The 22,281-nt window shown below is 40.8% G+C and overlaps 1 pseudogene; it reads right to left on the bottom strand.

The window, feature by feature from the left end:
* Positions 1–22,281, bottom strand: part of LOC124025545 — a 53,386-nt pseudogene that overhangs the window by 20,136 nt on the left and 10,969 nt on the right.

Genomic DNA, 22,281 nt, shown 5'->3' on the forward strand with positions numbered 1-22,281 from the left:
TCAATCATAGTTTCAGTTCAGTCATAGTTTCAGTTCAGTCATAGTTTCAGTTCAGTCATAGTAAATCATAGTTTCAGTTTCATAGTTCAGTTCAGTCATAGTTTAAATCATAGATTCAGTTCAATCATAGTTTCAGTTCAGTCATAGTTTCAGTTCAGTCATAGTTTCAGTTCAGTCATAGTTTAAATCATAGTTTCAGTTCAGTCATAGTTTCAGTTCAGTCATAGTTTAAATCAGTCATAGATTCAGTTCATAGTTTAAATCAGTTCAGTCATAGTTTCAGTTCAGTCATAGTTTCAGTTCAGTCATAGTTTCAGTTCAATCATAGTTTCAGTTCAGTCATAGTTTAAATCATTTCAGTTCAGTCATAGTTTCAGTTCAGTCAGTCATAGTTTCAGTTCAAGTTTCAGTCATAGTTAAAATCATAGTTTCAGTTCAGTCATAGTTTCAGTTCAGTCATAGTTTCAGTTCAGTTCAATCATAGTTTCAGTTTCATAGTTTCAGTTCAGTCATAGTTTCAGTTCAGTCATAGTTTAAATCATAGTTTTCAATCATAGTTTCAGTTTCATATAGATTAAATCATAGTTTCAGTTCAGTTTCATCAGTTTCAGTTCAGTCATAGTTTCAGTTCAGTCATAGTTTCAGTTCAGTCATAGTTTAAATCATAGTTTCAGTTCAGTCATAGTTTCAGTTCAGTCATAGTTTCAGTTCAGTCATAGTTTCAGTTCAGTCATAGTTTCAGTTCAGTCATATTTTCAATCATAGTTTCAGTTCAGTCATATCATAGATTCAATCATAGTTTCAGTCAGTTTTCAGTTCAATCATAGTTTCAGTTCAGTCATAGTTTCAGTTCAGTCATAGTTTAAATTCATAGTTTCAGTTCAGTCATAGTTTCAGTTCAGTCATTTCAGTTTAAATCATAGTTTCAGTTCAGTCATAGTTTCAGTTCAGTCATAGTTTCAGTTCAGTCATAGTTTTAAATCATAGTTTCAGTTCAGTCATAGTTTCAGTTCAGTCATAGTTTCAGTTCATCATAGTTTCAGTTCAGTCATAGTTTCAAATCATTCAGTTTCAGTCATAGTTAAAATCATAGTTTCAGTTCAGTCATAGTTTCAGTTCAGTCATAGTTTTCAGTCATATAGTTTCAGTTCATCATAGTTTCAGTTCAGTCATAGTTTCAGTTTCAGTCATATCATAGTTCAATCATAGTTTCAGTTAGTTTTCAGTCATAGTTTCAGTTCAGTCATCAGTTCAGTCATAGTTTAAATCATAGTTCAGTCATAGTTTCAGTTCAGTCATAGTTTAAATCATAGTTTTCAGTTCAGTCATAGTTTCAGTCATAGTTTCAGTCATATTTTAAATCATAGTTTCAGTTCAGTCATAGTTTCAGTCAGTTCAGTTCAATCATAGTTTCAGTTCAGTCATAGTTTAAATCATAGTTTCAGTTCAGTCATAGTTTTAAATCAGTCATAGTTTCAGTTCAGTCATAGTTTCAGTTCAGTCATAGTTTCATTTCAGTCATAGTTTCAGTTCAAATCATAGTTTCAAAATTAAATCATAGTTCACATAGTTTCAGTTCAAAGAGTTTCAGTAGTTTTAAATTATAAATCATAGTTCAGTCATAGGCTATCAGTTCAGTTAAAGTTTCAGTTCAGTCATATTTTAAATCATAGTTTCAGTTCAGTCATAGTTTAAATCATAGTTCAGTTCAGTCATAGTTTCAGTTCAGTCATAGTTTATTTCATAGTTTCAGTTCAATCATAGTTTCAGTTCAGTCATAGTTTCAGTTCAGTCATAGTTTCAGTTCAGTCATAGTTTAAATCATAGTTTCAGTCATAGTTTCAGTTCAGTCATAGTTTAAATCATAGATTCAGTTCAATCAGTTTATTCAGTCATAGTTTCAGTTCAGTCATAGTTTCAGTTCAGTCATAGTTTAAATCATAGTTTCAGTTCAGTCATAGTTTCAATCAGTTTCAGTTCAGTCATAGTTTCAGTTCAGTCATAGTTTTCAAATCATAGTTCAGTCATAGTTTCAGTTCAGTCATAGTTTAAATTAGTTTTTAAGTTCAGTCATAGTTTCAGTTCAGTCATAGTTTAAATCATAGTTTCAGTTCAGTCATAGTTTCAGTTCAATCATAGTTTCAGTTCAGTCATAGTTTAAATCATAGTTTCAGTTCAATCATAGTTTCAGTTCAGTCATAGTTTCAGTTCAATCATAGTTTCAGTTCAGTCATAGTTTCAGTTCAGTTTTTCAGTCATAGTTAAAATCATAGTTTCAGTTCAATCATAGTTTCAGTTCAGTCATAGTTTCAGTCATAGTTTCAGTTCAGTCATAGTTTCAGTTCAGTCATAGTTTAAATCATAGATTCAGTTCAGTCATCATAGTTTCATAGTTTCAGTCATATAGTTTCAATCATAGTTTCAGTTCAGTCATAGTTTCAGTTCAGTCATAGTTTAAATCATAGATTCAGTTCAGTCATAGTTTCAGTTCAGTCATAGTTTAAATCATAGATTCAGTTCAATCATAGTTTCAGTTCAGTCATATTTTAAATCATAGATTCAGTTCAGTCAATCATAGTTTAAATCATAGTTTCAGTTCAGTCATAGTTTAAATCATTTTCAGTTCAGTCATATTTTCAATCATAGATTCAGTTCAGTCATAGTTTCAGTTCAGTCATAGTTTCAGTTTTCAGTCATAGTTTGGTTTCAGTTCAGTCAGTCAGTTTCAGTTCAAAATAGTTTCAGTTTAAATCATAGTTTCAGTTCAGTCATAGTTTAAATCATAGTTTCAGTTCAATCATAGTTTCAGTTCAGTCATAGTTTCATAGTTTATCATAGTTTCAGTTCAGTCATAGTTTAAATCATAGTTCAGTCAGTCATAGTTTCAGTCAGTCAGTTTTAAATCATAGTTTCAGTTCAGTTTCAGTCATAGTTTAAATCATAGTTTCAGTTCAGTCATAGTTTAAATCATAGTTTCATTTCAGTTTAAATCATAGTTTAAGTTTAGTCATAGTTTCAGTTCAGTCATAGTTTCAGTTCAGTCATAGTTTTAAATCATAGTTTCAGTTCAGTCATAGTTTAAAGTCATCAGTTTCAGTTCAGTCATAGTTTAAATCATAGTTTCAGTTCAGTCATAGTTTCAGTTCAGTCATAGTTTCAGTCATAGTTTCAGTTCAGTCATAGTTTCAGTTCACTCATAGTTTATTTCATAGTTTCAGTTCAGTCATAGTTTCAGTTCAGTCATAGTTTCAGTTCAGTCATAGTTTAAATCATAGTTTCAGTTCAGTCATAGTTTAAATCATAGTTTCAGTTCAGTCATAGTTTCAGTTCAGTCATAGTTTAAATCATAGTTTCAGTTCAGTCATAGTTTAAAGTTTCAGTTCATAGTTTTCAGTCATAGTTTAAATCATAGTTTCAGTTCAGTCATAGTTTCAGTTCAGTCAGTTTCAGTTTCAGTCATAGTTTCAGTTCAGTCATAGTTTCAGTTCAATCATAGTTTCAGTTCAGTCATAGTTTCAGTTCAGTCATAGTTTCAGTTCAGTCATAGTTTAAATCAGTTTCAGTTCAGTCATAGTTTCAAATCATAGTTTCAGTTCAGTCATAGTTTCAGTTCAGTCATAGTTTAAATCATAGTTTCAGTTCAGTCATAGTTTCAGTTCAGTCATAGTTTAAATCATAGTTTCAGTCAGTTCAGTCAGTAGTTTAAATCATAGTTTCAGTTCAGTCATAGTTTCAGTTCAGTCATCAGTTTAAATCATAGTTCAGTCATTTAAATCATAGTTCAGTCATAGTTTAAATCATAGTTTCAGTTCAGTTTCAGTCATAGTTTAAATCATAGTTTCAGTTCAGTCATAGTTTAAATCATAGTTTCAGTTCAGTCATAGTTTAAATCAGTTCAGTTCAGTCATAGTTTCAGTTCAGTAGTCATAGTTCAGTCATAGTTTAAATCATAGTTTCAGTTCAGTCATAGTTTCAGTTCAGTCATAGTTTCAGTTCAGTCATAGTTTAAATCATAGTTTCAGTTCAGTTAGTTTAAATCATAGTTTCAGTTCAGTCATAGTTCAGTCATAGTTTCATCATAGTTTAAGTTCAGTTTCAGTTCAGTCATAGTTTCAGTTCAATCATTCAGTTTTTCAGTTCAGTCATAGTTTAAATCATAGTTTCAGTTCAGTCATAGTTTCAGTTCAGTCATAGTTTCAGTCATAGTTTCAGTTCAGTCATAGTTTCAGTTCACTCATAGTTTAAATCATAGTTTCAGTTCAGTCATAGTTTCAGTTCAGTCATAGTTTAAATCATAGTTTCAGTTCAGTCATAGTTTCAGTTCAGTCAGTAGTTTAAATCATAGTTTCAGTTCAGTAGTTTAAATCATAGTTTCAGTTCAGTCATAGTTTAAATCATAGTTTCAGTTCAGTCATAGTTTCAGTCATAGTTTAAATCATAGTTTCAGTTCAGTCATAGTTTCAGTTCAGTCATAGTTTAAATCATTTCAGTTTCAGTTCAGTCATAGTTTCAGTTCAGTCATAGTTTCAGTTCAGTCATAGTTTCAGTTCAGTCATAGTTTCAGTCATAGTTTCAGTTCAGTCAGTTTCAGTTCACTCATAGTTTATTTCATAGTTTCAGTTCAGTCATAGTTTCAGTTCAGTCATAGTTTCATAGTTTCAGTTCAGTCATAGTTTCAGTTCACTCATAGTTTATTTCATAGTTTCAGTTCAGTCATAGTTTCAGTTCAGTCATAGTTTCAGTCATAGTTTCAGTTCAGTCATAGATTAAATCATAGATTCAGTCATAGGGAGGTCATTCAGAGTTCAGATACATTTCTTATTGCTTTGCCAAGCAAACACACACACCGCACACGAGCATGTGAGAGAATGAGGAGGGAAACAGAAGAACAGAGAGAGCAGGGGGAGAGACAGACAGACAGACAGACAGACAGACAGACAGACAGACAGACAGACAGACAGACAGACAGACAGACAGACAGACAGACAGACAGACAGACAGACAGACAGACAGACAGACAGACAGACAGACAGACAGACAGACAGACAGACAGACAGGGAGTGTCACCTCAAAGGCCTGGAAGCTGAGTCCTACGTTGTACCCCTCTGAGACGGTGATCCTCCAAACACAGTCTTTAGATGGACGGTAGTCATCAGGATAGTTAGGGGACTGAATCTGGCCCTGATCCTTCAGGATCTCTCCTCCACAGACAGCTACAGGAGGGGAGGAAGGGGAGGAGAGGGGGATGGAGAGGGGGAGAGGTGGAGGAAGAGGGGAGAGGAGAGGGGGATTGCGAGGGGAGAGGTGGAGGAAGAGGGGAGAGGAGAGGGAGAGGAAGAGGTGAGAGGAGAGGGGGAGTGATGGAGAGGTGGAGGAAGAGGGGAGAGAGGAGGAGAGGGAGGGAGGCGAGAGGAGAGGGGGAGGAAGAGTGCGGGGAAGAGGGGGAGAAGAGAGGGGAAGGGATGGAGAGGGGGAGAGGTGGAGGAAGAGGGGAGAGAGGAGAGGAGGGAGGCGAGAGGAGAGGGGGAGGAAGAGTTCGGGGAAGAGGGGGGAGAGGTGGAGAAAGGAGAGGAGGGAGGAGGGGAGGGAGGCGAGAGGAGAGGGGGAGGAAGAGAGGGGAAGGGAAGGAAGAGGGAGGAGAGGTGGAGAAAGGAGATGAGAGAAGAGAGGAGGAAGGAGAGAGGAGAAGGGAGGAAGAGGGGCGAGAGGAGAGGACGGAGGGGGAAATTAATGTATTTATATTTATTTGATATGAGAATAAATAAATAAAATGTATGTGTAGTGTGTGTGTGTGTGTGTGTGTGTGTGTGTGTGTGTGTGTGTGTGTGTGTGTGTGTGTGTGTGTGTGTGTGTGTGTGTGTGTGTGTGTGTGTGTGTGTGTGTGTGTGTGGTACCTTCATAAACAGCTGTAAATCCCTTTCCCACCCAGTTACTGCTGCTTCCACATCCGAACTCAATCCAGGAACATCCGACTCTCTGACACACACCAGACCCTCAGGAACCTGATCCCCACAGAACACAGACACCACACCTACACACACACACACACACACACACACACACACACACACACACACACACACACACACACACACACACACACACACACACACACACACACACACACACACACACACACACACACACACACACACAAAGCAATCATTTGAATTGAACTACAAGTCAGACATAAACAAATAAACACAACACACTCTCTCTCTCTCTCTCTCTCTCTCTCTCTCTCTCTCTGTCTCTCTCTCTCTCTCTCTCTCTCTCTCTCTCTCTCTCTCTCTCTCTCTCTCTCTCTCTCTCTCTCTCTCTCTCTCTCTCTTACCTAGCAGTGGGGCCTTCTCCAGTATCCATCTCTATCTCTCTATGTAGTCATTCTCTCAACAGAGGGCCTTCCTCCAGTATCCATCTCTAACTTCTATGTAGTCATACCAACAGAGAGAGCTCTTATACAGGTCCATAGTGGTAAAGTTTAGAACAATCTGGGGGTAGAGAGGGGGAGTGGTTAGAGAGGGGAGAGAGATAGAGGAGGTGGGGGCCAGTCAGTGTAAGAGGTGGAAGGAGGTGGGGGCCAGTCAGTGTGAGAGGTGGAAGGAGGTGGGGGCCAGTCAGTGTGAGAGGTGGAAGGAGGTGGGGGCCAGTCAGTGTGAGAGGTGGAAGGAGGTGGGGGCCAGTCAGTGTAAGAGGTGGAAGGAGGTGGGGGCCAGTCAGTGTGAGAGGTGGAAGGAGGTGGGGGCCAGTCAGTGTGAGAGGTGGAAGGAGGTGGGGGCCAGTCAGTGTGTCAGCAACACTCTTTATTGGCTACGCTGCACATTTAGCCTGTAGCTACTTTAACAGTCTCTGTGTGTGTTTACCTTCTCTCCCCTATATCTCTCTGTGTTACCTTCTCTCCCTATATCTCTCTGTGTTACCTTCTCTCCCCTATATCTCTGTGTGTGTTTACCTTCTCTCCCCTATATCTCTGTGTTTACCTTCTCTCCCCTATATCTCTCTGTGTGTTTACCTTCTCTCCCTATATCTCTCTGTGTGTTTACGTTCTCTCCCTATATCTCTCTGTGTTTTACCTTCTCTCCCTATATCTCTCTGTGTTTACCTTCTCTCCCCTATATCTCTCTGTGTTTACCTTCTCTCCCCTATATCTCTCTGTGTTTACCTTCTCTCCCCTATATCTCTGTGTTTCCCTTCTCTCCCCTATATCTCTCTGTGTTTACCTTCTCTCCCCTATATCTCTGTGTTTACCTTCTTTCCCCTATATCTCTCTGTGTTTACCTTCTCTCCCCTATATCTCTGTGTTTACCTTCTCTCCCCTATATCTCTCTGTGTTTACCTTCTCTCCCCTATATCTCTTTGTGTGTTTACCTTCTCTCCCCTATATCTCTTTGTGTGTTTACCTTCTCTCCCCTATATCTCTGTGTGTTTACCTTCTCTCCCTATATCTCTCTGTGTGTTTACGTTCTCTCCCCTCTATATCTCTCTGTGTTTACCTTCTCTCCCCTATATCTCTCTGTATTTACCTTCTCTCCCTATATCTCTTTGTGTGTTTACCTTCTCTCCCTATATCTCTGTGTGTTTACCTTCTCTCCCCTATATCTCTCTGTGTGTTTACGTTCTCTCCTCTATATCTCTCTGTGTTTACCTTCTCTCCCCTATATCTCTCTGTGTTTACCTTCTCTCCCCTTTATCTCTCTGTGTTACCTTGTTACCTTCTCTCCCCTATATCTCTGTGTGTGTTTACCTTCTCTCCCCTATATCTCTGTGTGTGTTTACCTTCTCTCTCCTATATCTCTCTGTGTTTACCTTCTCTCCCCTATATCTCTGTGTGTGTTTACGTTCTCTCCCCTATATCTCTGTGTGTGTTTACCTTCTCTCCCCTATATCTCTGTGTTTACCTTCTCTCCCCTATATCTCTCAGTGTTTACCTTCTCTCCCCTATATCTCTGTGTGTGTTTACCTTCTCTCCCCTATATCTCTGTGTGTTTACCTTCTCTTCCCCTATATCTCTCAGTGTTTACCTTCTCTCCCCTATATCTCTCTGTGTTTACCTTCTCTCCCCTATATCTCTCTGTGTTTACCTTCTCTCCCCTATATCTCTGTGTTTACCTTCTCTCCCATATATCTCTCTGTGTTTACCTTCTCTCCCCTATATCTCTGTGTTTACCTTCTTTCCCCTATATCTCTGTGTGTTTACCTTCTCTCCCCTATATCTCTGTGTTTACCTTCTTTCCCCTATATCTCTGTGTTTACCTTCTCTCCCCTATATCTCTCAGTGTTTACCTTCTCTCCCCTATATCTCTCTGTGTGTTTACCTTCTCTCCCCTATATCTCTGTGTTTACCTTCTCTCCCCTATATCTCTGTGTGTGTTTACCTTCTCTACCCTATATATCTGTGTGTGTTTACCTTCTCTCCCCTATATCTCTCAGTGTTTACCTTCTCTCCCCTATATCTCTCTGTGTGTTTACCTTCTCTCCCCTATATCTCTGTGTTTACCTTCTCTCCCTATATCTCTCTGTGTGTTTACCTTCTCTCCCCTATATCTCTGTGTGTTTACCTTCTCTCCCCTATATCTCTGTGTGTTTACCTTCTCTCCCCTATATCTCTGTGTGTTTTACCTTCTCTCCCCTATATCTCTGTGTGTGTTTACCTTCTCTCCCCTATATCTCTCAGTGTTTACCTTCTCTCCCCTATATCTCTCTGTGTGTTTACCTTCTCTCCCCTATATCTCTGTGTTTACCTTCTCTCCCCTATATCTCTGTGTGTGTTTACCTTCTCTACCCTATATCTCTCTGTGTGTTTACCTTCTCTCCCCTATATCTCTCTGTGTTTACCTTCTCTCCCCTATATCTCTCTGTGTTTACCTTCTCTCCCCTATATCTGTCTGTGTTACCTTCTCTCCCCTATATCTCTCTGTGTTTACCTTCTCTCCCCTATATCTCTCTGTGTTTACATTCCCTCCCCTATATCTCTCTGTGTGTTTACCTTCTCTCCCCTATATCTCTGTGTGTGTTTGCCTTCTCTCCCCTATATCTCTCTGTGTGTTTACCTTCTCTCCCCTATATCTCTGTGTGTTTGTCTTCTCTCCCCTATATCTCTGTGTGTTTACCTTCTCTCCCCTATATCTCTCTGTGTGTTTACCTTCTCTCCCCTATATCTCTGTGTGTGTTTACCTTCTCTCCCGGGGTGACAGAGACCCTCCAGACACAGTGTGTGTACGAGGGATAACCGTTGGGGTAACCGGGCGACGAGAAGTTACCTGTCGACTCCTGTAGGGTCTCCCCGCACGCTACACACACACACACACACACACACACACACACACACACACACACACACACACACACACACACACACACACACACACACACACACACACACACACACACACACACACACACACACACACACACGACCTTCTCTCCCTATATCTCTGTTGTGTTTACCTTCTCTCCGGTGAGAGAGAGAGAGAGAGAGAGAGAGAGAGAGAGAGAGAGAGAGAGAGAGAGAGAGAGAGAGAGAGAGAGAGAGAGAGAGAGAGAGAGAGAGAGAGAGAGAGAGATCAGAGAGAGAGAGAGAGAGAGAGAGAGAGAGAGAGAGAGAGAGAGAGAGAGAGAGAGAGAGAGAGAGAGAGAGAGAGAGAGAGAGAGAGAGAGAGAGAGAGAGAGAGAGAGAGAGAGAGAGAGAGAGAGAGAGAGAGAGAGAGAGAGAGAGAGAGAGAGAGAGAGAGAGAGAGAGAGAGAGAGAGAGAGAGAGAGAGAGAGAGAGAGAGAGAGAGAGAGAGAGAGAGAGAGAGAGAGAGAGAGAGAGAGAATAGTCATGTAAATGGTATTACATTATAATAAGAAATTATAACAATAACAACAATTAAATGGTGACAGTCAACAGTAGAACAATAACACATCTACAAGGATCAACATGGAAAATGAAACACCTCTATCTTTACCATCTCTACTCCCATCTCTCTCTCTCTGTCTTTACCATCTCTACTCCCATCTCTCTATCTTTACCATCTCTACTCCCATCTCTCTCTCTATCTTTACCATCTCTACTCCCATCTCTCTCTCTCTGTCTTTACCATCTCTACTCTCTCTCTCTCTATCTTTACCATCTCTACATCCATCTCTCTCTATCTTTACCATCTCTACATCCCATCTCTCTCTCTCTTTACCATCTCTACTCCCATCTCTCTCTCTTTTACTTTACCATCTCTATCTTTACCATCTCTCTCTCATCTCTATCTTTACCATCTCTACTCCCATCTCTCTCTATCTTTACCATCTCTCCCATCATCTCTCCCATCTCTATCTTTACCATCTCTACTCCCATCTCTCTCTCTATCTTTACCATCTCTACTCCCATCTCTCTCTATCTTTACCATCTCTACTCCCATCTCTCTCTCTATCTTTACCATCTCTACTCCCATCTCTCTCTATCTTTACCATCTCTACTCCCATCTCTCTCTCTATCTTTACCATCTCTACTCCCATCTTTACCATCTCTCTCCCATCTCTCTCTCTATCTTTACCATCTCTACATCCATCTCTCTCTCTATCTTTACCATCTCTTCCATCTCATCTTTACTCTCTACTCCCATCTCTCTCTCTATCTTTACCATCTCTTCCCACCATCTTTACCATCTCTACTCCCATCTCTCTCTCTATCTTTACCATCTCTACTCCCATCTCTCTCTATCTTTACCATCTCTACTCCCATCTCTCTCTCTATCTCTACCATCCCATCTCTCTCTCTTTCTTTACCATCTCTACTCCCATCTCTCTCTCTATCTTTACCATCTCTACTCCCATCTCTCTCTATCTTTACCATCTCTACTCCCATCTCTCTCTCTATCTTTACCATCTCTACTCCCATCTCTCTCTCTATCTTTACCATCTCTACTCCATCTCTCTATCTTTACCATCTCTACTCCCATCTCTCTCTCTATCTTTACCATCTCTACTCCCATCTCTCTCTCTATCTTTACCATCTCTACTCCATCTTTACCATCTCTACTCCCATCTCTCTCTCTATCTTTACCATCTCTACTCCCATCTCTCTCTCTATCTTTACCATCTCTACTCCCATCTCTCTCTCTATCTTTACCATCTCTACTCCCATCTCTCTCTCTATCTTTACCATCTCTACTCCCATCTCTCTCTCTATCTTTACCATCTCTACTCCCATCTCTCTCTCTATCTTTACCATCTCTACTCCCATCTCTCTCTCTATCTTTACCATCTCTACTCCCATCTCTCTCTATCTTTACCATCTCTATCTCCCATCTCTCTCTCTATCTTTTTTACCATCTCTACTCCCATCTCTCTCTCTATCTTTACCATCTCTACTCCCATCTCTCTCTATCTTTACCATCTCTACTCCCATCTCTCTCTCTATCTTTACCATCTCTACTCCCATCTCTCTCTATCTTTACCATCTCTCCTCCCATCTCTCTCTACTCTCTACATCCCATCTCTCTCTATCTTTACCATCTCTACTCCCATCTCTCTCTCTATCTTTACCATCTCTACTCCCATCTCTCTCTATATCTTTACCATCTCTACTCCCATCTCTCTCTCTATCTTTACCATCTCTACTCCATCCTCTCTCTATCTTTACCATCTCCCATCTCTCTCTATCTTTACCATCTCTACTCCCATCTCTCTCTCTATCTTTACCATCTCTACTCCCATCTCTCTCTATCTTTACCATCTCTACTCCCATCTCTCTCTATCTTTACCATCTCTACTCCCATCTTTCTCTATCTTTACCATCTCTACTCCCATCTCTCTCTCTATCTTTACCATCTCTACTCCCATCTCTCCTTTACCATCTCTATCCCATCTCTCTATCTTTACCATCTCTACTCTCGCATCATCTCTCTCTCTCTATCTTTACCATCTCTACTCCCATCTCTCTCTCTATCTTTACCATCTCTATCCCATCTCTCTCTATCTTTACCATCTCTATCCCATCTCTCTCTATCTTTACCATCTCTCCCATCTCCCATCTTTACCATCTCTACTCCCATCTTTACCATCTCTACTCCCATCTCTCTCTATCTTTACCATCTCTACTCCCATCTCTCTCTATCTTTACCATCTCTACTCCCATCTCTCTCTCTATCTTTACCATCTCTACTCACATCTCCATCTTTACTCTCTACTATCTTTACCATCTCTACTCCCATCTCTCTCTTTACCATCTCTACTCCCATCTCTCTCTCTCTATCTTTACCATCTCTACTCCCATCTCTCTCTCTATCTTTACCATCTCTACTCCCATCTCTCTCTATCTTTACCATCTCTACTCCCATCTCTCTCTCTATCTTTACCATCTCTACTCCCATCTCTCTCTCTATCTTTACCATCTCTACTCCCATCTCTCTCTCTATCTTTACCATCTCTACTCCCATCTCTCTCTCTATCTTTACCATCTCTACTCCCATCTCTCTATCTTTACCATCTCTACTCCCATCTCTCTCTCTATCTTTACCATCTCTACTCCCATCTCTCTCTCTCTCTTTACCATCTCTACTCCCTCTATCCCATCTCCCTCTCTATCTTTACCATCTCTATCCCATCTTTATCTTTACCATCTCTACTCCCATCTCTCTCTCTATCTTTACCATCTCTACTCCCATCTCTCTCTATCTTTACCATCTCTACATCCATCTCTCTCTATCTTTACCATCTCTACTCCCATCTCTCTCTATCTTTACCATCTCTATCTCTCTCTCTATCTTTACCATCTCTACTCCCATCTCTCTATCTTTACCATCTCTATCTTTACCATCTCTATCTCTATCTTTACCATTACTCCCATCTCTATCTTTACCATCTCTCTCCCATCTCTCTATCTTTACCATCTCTACTCCCATCTCTCTCTCTATCTTTACCATCTCTACTCCCATCTCTCTCTATCTTTACCATCTCTACTCCCATCTCTCTCTATCTTTACCATCTCTACTCTACATCTCTCTCTACTCCCATCTCTCTCTCTATCTTTACCATCTCTACTCCCATCTCTCTCTATCTTTACCATCTCTACTCCCATCTCTCTCTCTATCTTTACCATCTCTACTCCCATCTCTACTCTCTATCTTTACCATCTCTACTCCCATCTCTCTCTCTATCTTTACCATCTCTACTCCCATCTCCTCTCTCTATCTTTACCATCTCTACTCCCACTCCTTTACCATCTCTACTCCCATCTCTCTATCTTTACCATCTCTACTCCCATCTCTCTCTCTATCTTTACCATCTCTACTCCCATCTCTCTCTCTATCTTTACCATCTCTACTCCCATCTCTCTCTCTATCTTTACCATCTCTACTCCCATCTCTCTCTATCTTTACCATCTCTACTCCCATCTCTCTCTCTATCTTTACCATCTCTACTCCCATCTCTCTCTATCTTTACCATCTACTCCCATCTTTCCATCTCTATCTCCATCTCTCTCTCTATCTTTACCATCTCTACTCCCATCTCTCTCTATCTTTACCATCTCTACTCCCATCTCTCTCTCTATCTTTACCATCTCTACTCCCATCTCTCTATCTCTACTCCCATCTCTCTATCTTTACCATCTCTACTCCCATCTCTCTCTCTATCTTTACCATCTCTACCCATCCTCTCTATCTTTACCATCTCTGTCCCATCTCTCTATCTTTACCATCTCTCCCATCTCTCTCTCTATCTTTACCATCTCTACTCCCATCTCTCTCTCTATCTTTACCATCTCTACTCCCATCTCTATCTTTACCATCTCTATCCCATCTCTCTCTATCTTTACCATCTCTACTCCCATCTCTCTCTATCTTTACCATCTCTACTCCATCTCTCTCTCTATATCTTTACCATCTCTACTCCCATCTCTCTCTATCTTTACCATCTACTCCCATCTCTCTCTCTATCTTTACCATCTCTTCTCTCTCTCTATATTTACCATCTCTACATCTCTCTCTCTATCTTTACCATCTCTACTCCCATCTCTCTCTCTATCTTTACATCTCTACTCCCATCTCTCTCTCTATCTTTACCATCTCTACTCCCATCTCTCTCTATCTTTACCATCTCTACTCCCATCTCTCTCTCTATCTTTACCATCTCTACTCCCATCTCTCTCTATCTTTATCTTCTACCCATCTCTCCCATCTCTCTCTCTATCTTTACCATCTCTACTCCCATCTCTCTCTATCTTTACCATCTCTACTCCCATCTCTCTCTATCTTTACCATCTCTACTCCCATCTCTCTCTATCTTTACCATCTCTACTCCCATCTCTCTCTCTTTACCATCTCTACTCCCATCTCTCTCTCTCTATCTTTACCATCTCTACTCCCATCTCTCTCTATCTTTACCATCTCTACTCCCATCTCTCTCTATCTTTACCATCTCTACTCCCATCTCTCTCTATCTTTACCATCTCTACTCCCATCTCTCTCTATCTTTACCATCTCTACTCCCATCTCTCTCTCTATCTTTACCATCTCTACTCCCATCTCTCTCTCTATCTTTACCATCTCTACTCCCATCTCTCTCTATCTTTACCATCTCTACTCCCATCTCTCTATCTTTACCATCTCTACTCCCATCTCTCTCTATCTTTACCATCTCTACTCCCATCTCTCTCTATCTTTACCATCTCTACTCCCATCTCTCTCTCTCTTTACCATCTCTACTCCCATCTCTCTTCTATCTTTACCATCTCTACTCCCATCTCTCTATCTTTACCATCTCTACTCCCATCTTTACTCTATCTTTACCATCTCTACTCCCATCTCTCTCTCTATCTTTACCATCTCTACTCCCATCTCTCTCTCTATCTTTACCATCTCTACTCCCATCTCTCTCTCTATCTTTACCATCTCTACTCCCATCTCTCTCTCTATCTTTACCATCTCTACATCCATCTCTCTCTCTATCTTTACCATCTCTACTCCCATCTCTCTCTCTATCTTTACCATCTCTACTCCCATCTATCTCTCTATCTTTACCATCACTACTCCCATATCTCTCTCTATCTTTACCATCTACCCCATCTCTCTCTATCTTTACTCTCTACTCCCATCTCTCTCTATCTTTACCATCTCTACTCCCATCTCTCTCTCTATCTTTACCATCTCTACTCCCATCTCTCTCTCTATCTTTACCATCTCTACTCCCATCTCTCTCTCTATCTTTACCATCTCTACTCCCATCTCTCTCTCTATCTTTACCATCTCTACTCCCATCTCTCTCTATCTTTACCATCTCTATCCCATCTCTCTCTATCTTTACCATCTCTACTCCCATCTCTCTCTCTATCTTTACCATCTCTACTCCCATCTCTGTCTTTACCATCTCTACTCCCATCTTTCTATCTTTACCATCTCTACTCCCATCTCTCTATCTTTACCATCTCTACTCCCATCTCTCTCTATCTTTACCATCTCTACCCCATCTCTCTCTACTCCCATCTATCTTTACCATCTCTACTCCCATCTCTCCTCTATCTTTACCATCTCTACTCCCATCTTCTATCTTTACCATCTCTACTCCCATCTCTCTCTCTATCTTTACCATCTCTACTCCCATCTCTATCTTTACCATCTCTACTCCCATCTCTCTCTATCTTTACCATCTCTACTCCCATCTTTCCATCTCTACTCCCATCTCTCTCTATCTTTACCATCTCTACTCCCATCTCTCTCTATCTTTACCATCTCTACTCCCATCTCTCTCTCTATCTTTACCATCTCTACTCCCATCTCTCTCTATCTTTACCATCTCTACTCCCATCTCTCTCTATCTTTACCATCTCTACTCCCATCTCTCTCTATCTTTACCATCTCTACTCCCATCTCTCTATCTTTACCATCTCTACTCCATCTCTCTCTATCTTTACCATCTCTACTCCCATCTCTTCTCTCTCTCTACTCTCTCTAGTTTACCATCTCTCCCATCTCTCTATCTTTACCATCTCTACTCCCATCTCTCTCTGTCTTTACCATCTCTTCCATCTCTACTCTATCTTTACCATCTCTACTCCCATCTCTCTCTCTCTTTACCATCTCTACTCCCATCTCTCTCTCTATCTTTACCATCTCTATCTCCCTCTATCTTTACCATCTCTACTCTCTCTCTATCTTTACCATCTCTACTCCCATCTCTCTCTCTCTATCTTTACCATCTCTACTCCCATCTCCCATCCATCTCTACTCCCTCTCTCTCTATCTTTACCATCTCTACTCCCATCTCTCTCTCTATCTTTACCATCTCTACTCCCATCTCTCTCTATCTTTACCATCTCTACTCCCATCTCTCTCTATCTTTACCATCTCTACTCCCATCTATCTTTACCATCTCTACTCCCATCTCTCTCTATCTTTACTCCCATCTCTCTCTCTATCTTTACCATCCTACTCCCATCCCTCTCTATCTTTACCATCTCTACTCCCATCTCCATCTCTATCTCCCATCTCTCTCCCATCTCTCTCTATCTTTACCATCTCTACTCCCATCTCTCTCTCTATCTTTACCATCTCTACTCCCATCTCTCTCTATCTTTACCATCTCTACTCCCATCTCTCTCTATCTTTACCATCTCTACTCCCATCTCCTCTCTATCTTTACCATCTCTACTCCCATCTCTCTCTATCTTTACCATCTCTACTCCCATCTCTCTATCTTTACCATCTCTACTCCCATCTACTCCCATCTCTCTATCTTTACCATCTCTACTCCCATCTCTCTCTATCTTTACCATCTCTACTCCCATCTCTCTCTCTATCTTTACCATCTCTACTCCCCATCTCTCTCTCTATCTTTACCATCTCTACTCCCATCTCTCTCTCTATCTTTACCATCTCTACTCCCATCTCTCTCTCTATCTTTACCATCTCTACTCCCTTTATCTCTCTATCTTTACCATCTCTACTCCCATCTCTCTCTATCTTTACCATCTCTACTCCCATCTTCCTATCTTTACCATCTCTATCTCTCTATCTTTACCATCTCTACTCCCATCTCTCTCTCTATCTTTACCATCTCTACCATCTCTCTCTCTCTATCTTTACCATCTCTACTCCCATCTCTCTCTATCTTTACCATCTCTACTCCCATCTCTCTCTCTATCTTTACCATCTCTACTCCCATCTCTCTCTCTATCTTTACCATCTCTACTCCCTCTCTCTCTATCTTTACCATCTCTACTCCCATCTCTCTCTCTATCTTTACCATCTCTACTCCCATCTCTCTCTATCTTTACCATCTCTACTCCCATCTCTCTCTATCTTTACCATCTCTACTCCCATCTCTCTCTCTATCTTTACCATCTCTACTCCCATCTCCTCTCTATCTTTACCATCTCTACTCCCATCTCTCTCTCTATCTTTACCATCTCTACTCCCATCTCTCTCTCTATCTTTACCATCTCTACTCCCTCTCTCTATCTTTACCATCTCTACTCCCATCTTTATCCATCTCTACTCCCATCTCTCTCTCTATCTTTACCATCTCTACTCCCATCTCTCTCTCTTTACCATCTCTACTCCCATCTCTCTCTCTATCTTTACCATCTCTACTCCCATCTCTTCTCTATCTTTACCATCTCTACCCCATCTCTCTCTCTATCTTTACCATCTCTACTCCCATCTCTCTCTCTATCTTTACCATCTCTACTCCCATCTCTCTCTATCTTTATCTCTTCCCATCTCTCTATCTATCTTTACCATCTCTACCCCATCTCTCTCTATCTTTACCATCTATCTTTACCATCTCTACTCCCATCTCTCTCTATCTTTACCATCTCTACTCCCATCTCTCTCTCTATCTTTACCATCTCTACTCCCATCTCTCTCTCTATCTTTACCATCTCTACTCCCATCTCTCTCTCTATCTTTACCATCTCTACTCCCATCTCTCTCTCTATCTTTACCATCTCTACTCCCATCTCTCTCTATCTTTACCATCTCTACTCCCATCTCTCTCTATCTTTACCATCTCTACTCCCATCTCTCTCTCTATCTTTACCATCTCTACTCCCATCTCTCTCTCTATCTTTACCATCTCTACTCCCATCTCTCTCTATCTTTACCATCTCTACTCCCATCTCTCTCTATCTTTACCATCTCTACTCCCATCTCTCTCTCTATCTTTACCATCTCTACTCCCATCTCTCTCTCTCTATCTTTACCATCTCTACTCCCATCTCTACTATCTTTACCATCTCTACTCCCATCTCTCTCTCTATCTTTACCATCTCTACTCCCATCTCTCTACTTTACCATCTCTATCTCTCTCTCTCTATCTTTACCATCTCTATCCCATCTCTCTCTATCTTTACCATCTCTACTCCCATCTCTCTCTCTTTATCTCTCTACCCCATCTCTCTCTCTACTCTCTGTCCCCATCTCTCTCTATCTCTCTCTCTATCTTTACCATCTCCTACTCCCATCTCTCTCTATCTTTACCATCTCTACTCCCATCTCTCTCTCTATCTTTACCATCTCTACTCCCATCTCTCTCTCTATCTTTACCATCTCTACTCCCATCTCTATCTTTACCATCTCTACTCCCATCTCTCTCTATCTTTACCATCTCTACTCCCATCTCTCTATCTTTACCATCTCTACTCCCATCTCTCTATCTTTTTACCATCTCTACTCCCATCTCTCTCTATCTTTACCATCTCTACTCCCATCTCTCTCTATCTTTACCATCTCTATCTCCCATCTTTACCATCTCTACTCCCATCTCTCTATCTTTACCATCTCTACTCCCATCTCTCTCTCTATCTTTACCATCTCTACTCCCATCTCTCTCTCTATCTTTACCATCTCTACTCCCATCTCTCTCTCTATCTTTACCATCTCTACTCCCATCTCTCTCTATCTTTACCATCTCTACTCCCATCTCTATCTTTACCATCTCTACTCCCATCTCTCTCTATCTTTACCATCTCTACTCCCATCTCTCTCTCTATCTTTACCATCTCTACTCCCATCTCTCTCTCTATCTTTACCATCTCTACTCCCATCTCTCTCTATCTTTACCATCTCTACTCCCATCTCTCTCTATCTTTACCATCTCTACTCCCATCTCTCTCTCTATCTTTACCATCTCTACTCCCATCTCTCTCTATCTTTACCATCTCTACTCCCATCTCTACTCTCTCTCTCTATCTTTACCATCTCTACTCCCATCTCTCTCTATCTTTACCATCTACTACCCATCTCTCTATCTTTACCCTCTACTCCCATCTCTCTCTTCTTTACCATCTCTACTCCCATCTCTCTCTATCTTTACCATCTCTACTCCCATCTCTCTCTCTATCTTTACCATCTCTACTCCCATCTCTCTCTCTATCTTTACCATCTCTACTCCCATCTCTCTCTATCTTTACCATCTCTACTCCCATCTCTCTCTATCTTTACCATCTCTACTCCCTCTCTCTTCTTTACCATCTCTACTCCCATTCTATCTTTACCATCTCTACTCCCATCTCTCTCTATCTTTACCATCTCTCTACTCCCATCTCTACTCCCCATCTCTCTCTATCTTTACCATCTCTACTCCCATCTCTCTCTGTCTTTACCATCTCTACTCCCATCTCTCTCTCTATCTTTACCATCTCTACTCCCATCTCTCTCTCTATCTTTACCATCTCTGTCTCTCTATCTTTACCATCTCTACTCCATCTCTCTCTATCTTTACCATCTCTACTCCCATCTATCTTTATCTCATCCCATCTCTCTCTCTTTACCATCTCTACTCCCATCTCTCTCTATCTTTCCATCTCTACTCCCATCTCTCTCTCTATCTTTACCATCTCTACTCCCATCTCTCTCTCTATCTTTACCATCTCTATCTCTCCCCATCTATCTTTACCATCTCTACTCCCATCTTTCTCTATCTTTACCATCTCTACTCCCATCTCTCTCTCTATCTTTACCATCTCTACTCCCATCTCTCTCTATCTTTACCATCTCTACTCCCTCTCTCTCTATCTTTACCATCTCTACTCTCTCTCTCTCTATCTTTACCATCTCTACTCCCATCTTTACTCTCTACTCCCATCTTCTCTCTATCTTTACCATCTCTACTCCCATCTCTCTCTCTATCTTTACCATCTCTACTCCCATCTCTCTCTATCTTTACCATCTCTACTCCCATCTCTCTCTATCTTTACCATCTCTACTCCCATCTCTCTCTCTCTATCTTTACCATCTCTACTCCCATCTCTCTCTCTATCTTTACCATCTCTACTCCCATCTCTCTATCTTTACCATCTCTATCCCATCTCTCTCTATCTTTACCATCTCTACTCCCATCTCTCTCTCTATCTTTACCATCTCTACTCCCATCTCCTCTCTATCTTTACTCTCTACTCCCATCTTTATCTTTACATCTCTACTCCCATCTCTCTCTCTATCTTTACCATCTCTACTTTACCATCTCTACTCCATCTCTCTCTATCTTTACCATCTCTACTCCCATCTCTCTCTTTACTCTCTACTCCCATCTCTCTATCTTTACCATCTCTACTCCCATCTCTCTCTCTATCTTTACCATCTCTACTCCCATCTCTCTCTCTCTATCTTTACCATCTCTACTCCCATCTCTCCCATCTCTCTCCCATCTCTCTCTCTATCTTTACCATCTCTACTCCCATCTCTCTCTCTATCTTTACCATCTCTACTCCCATCTCTCTCTCTTTCTCTCTACTCCCATCTCTCTCTCTTTACCATCTCTACTCCCATCTCTCTCTATCTTTACCATCTCTACTCCCATCTCTCTCTCTATCTTTACCATCTCTACCCCATCTCTCTATCTTTACCATCTCTACTCCCATCTCTCTCTCTATCTTTACCATCTCTACTCCCATCTCTCTCTCTATCTTTACCATCTCTACATCCCATCTCTCTCTCTATCTTTACCATCTCTATCCCATCTCTCTCTATCTTTACCATCTCTACTCCCATCTCTCTCTATCTTTACCATCTCTACTCCCATCTCTCTCTCTCTATCTTTACCATCTCTACTCCCATCTCTCTCTCTATCTTTACCATCTCTACTCCCATCTTACCCATCTCTACTCCCATCTCTCTCTCTATCTTTACCATCTCTACTCCCATCTCTCTCTATCTTTCTCTCTACCATCTCTCTCTCTATCTTTACCATCTCTACTCCCATCTCTCTATCTTTACCATCTCTACTCCCATCTCTCTCTATCTTTACCATCTCTACTCCCATCTCTCTCTATCTTTACCATCTCTATCCCATTTATCTTTACCATCTCTACTCCCATCTCTCTCTCTACTCCCATCTTACTCTATCTTTACCATCTCTACTCCCATCTCTCTCTATCTTTACCATCTCTACTCCCATCTCTCTCTATCTTTACCATCTCTACTCCCATCTCTCTCTATCTCTCTCTACTCCCATCTTCTATCTTTACATCTCTACTCCCATCTCTCTCTCTATCTTTACCATCTCTACTCCCATCTCTCTATCTTTACCATCTCTACTCCCATCTCTCTCTATCTTTACCATCTCTACTCCCATCTCTCTCTCTCTATCTTTACCATCTCTATCCCATCTCTCTCTCTATCTTTACCATCTCTACTCCCATCTCTCTCTATCTTTACCATCTCTACTCCCATCTCTCTCTATCTTTACCATCTCTACTCCCATCTCTCTCTATCTTTACCATCTCTACTCCCATCTCTCTCTTTACTCTCTATCTTTACCATCTCTACTCCCATCTCTCTCTCTATCTTTACCATCTCTACTCCCATCTCTCTCTCTATCTCTCTCTCTCTCTCTCTATCTTTACCATCTCTACTCCCATCTCTCTCTCCATCTCTATCTTTATCTTTACATCTCTACTCCCATCTCTCTATCTTTACCATCTCTACTCCCATCTCTCTCTCTATCTTTACCATCTCTACTCCCATCTCTCTATCTTTACCATCTCTACTCCCATCTCTCTCTCTATCTTTACCATCTCTACTCCCATCTCTCTCTCTATCTTTACCATCTCTACTCCCATCTCTCTATCTCTCTATCTTTACCATCTCTACTCCCATCTCTCTATCTTTACCATCTCTACTCCCATCTCTCTCTCTATCTTTACCATCTCTACTCCCATCTCTCTCTCTCTTTACCATCTCTACATCCATCTCTCTCTCTATCTTTACCATCTCTACATCCATCTCTCTCTCTATCTTTACCATCTCTACTCCATCTCTCTCTCTGTCTTTACCATCTCTATCTTTACCCTCTCTCTCTCTCTCTATC

Source organism: Oncorhynchus gorbuscha, unplaced genomic scaffold, assembly GCF_021184085.1.
Source record: "Oncorhynchus gorbuscha isolate QuinsamMale2020 ecotype Even-year unplaced genomic scaffold, OgorEven_v1.0 Un_scaffold_2280, whole genome shotgun sequence".
In the NCBI taxonomy this organism is placed as follows: domain Eukaryota; kingdom Metazoa; phylum Chordata; class Actinopteri; order Salmoniformes; family Salmonidae; genus Oncorhynchus; species Oncorhynchus gorbuscha.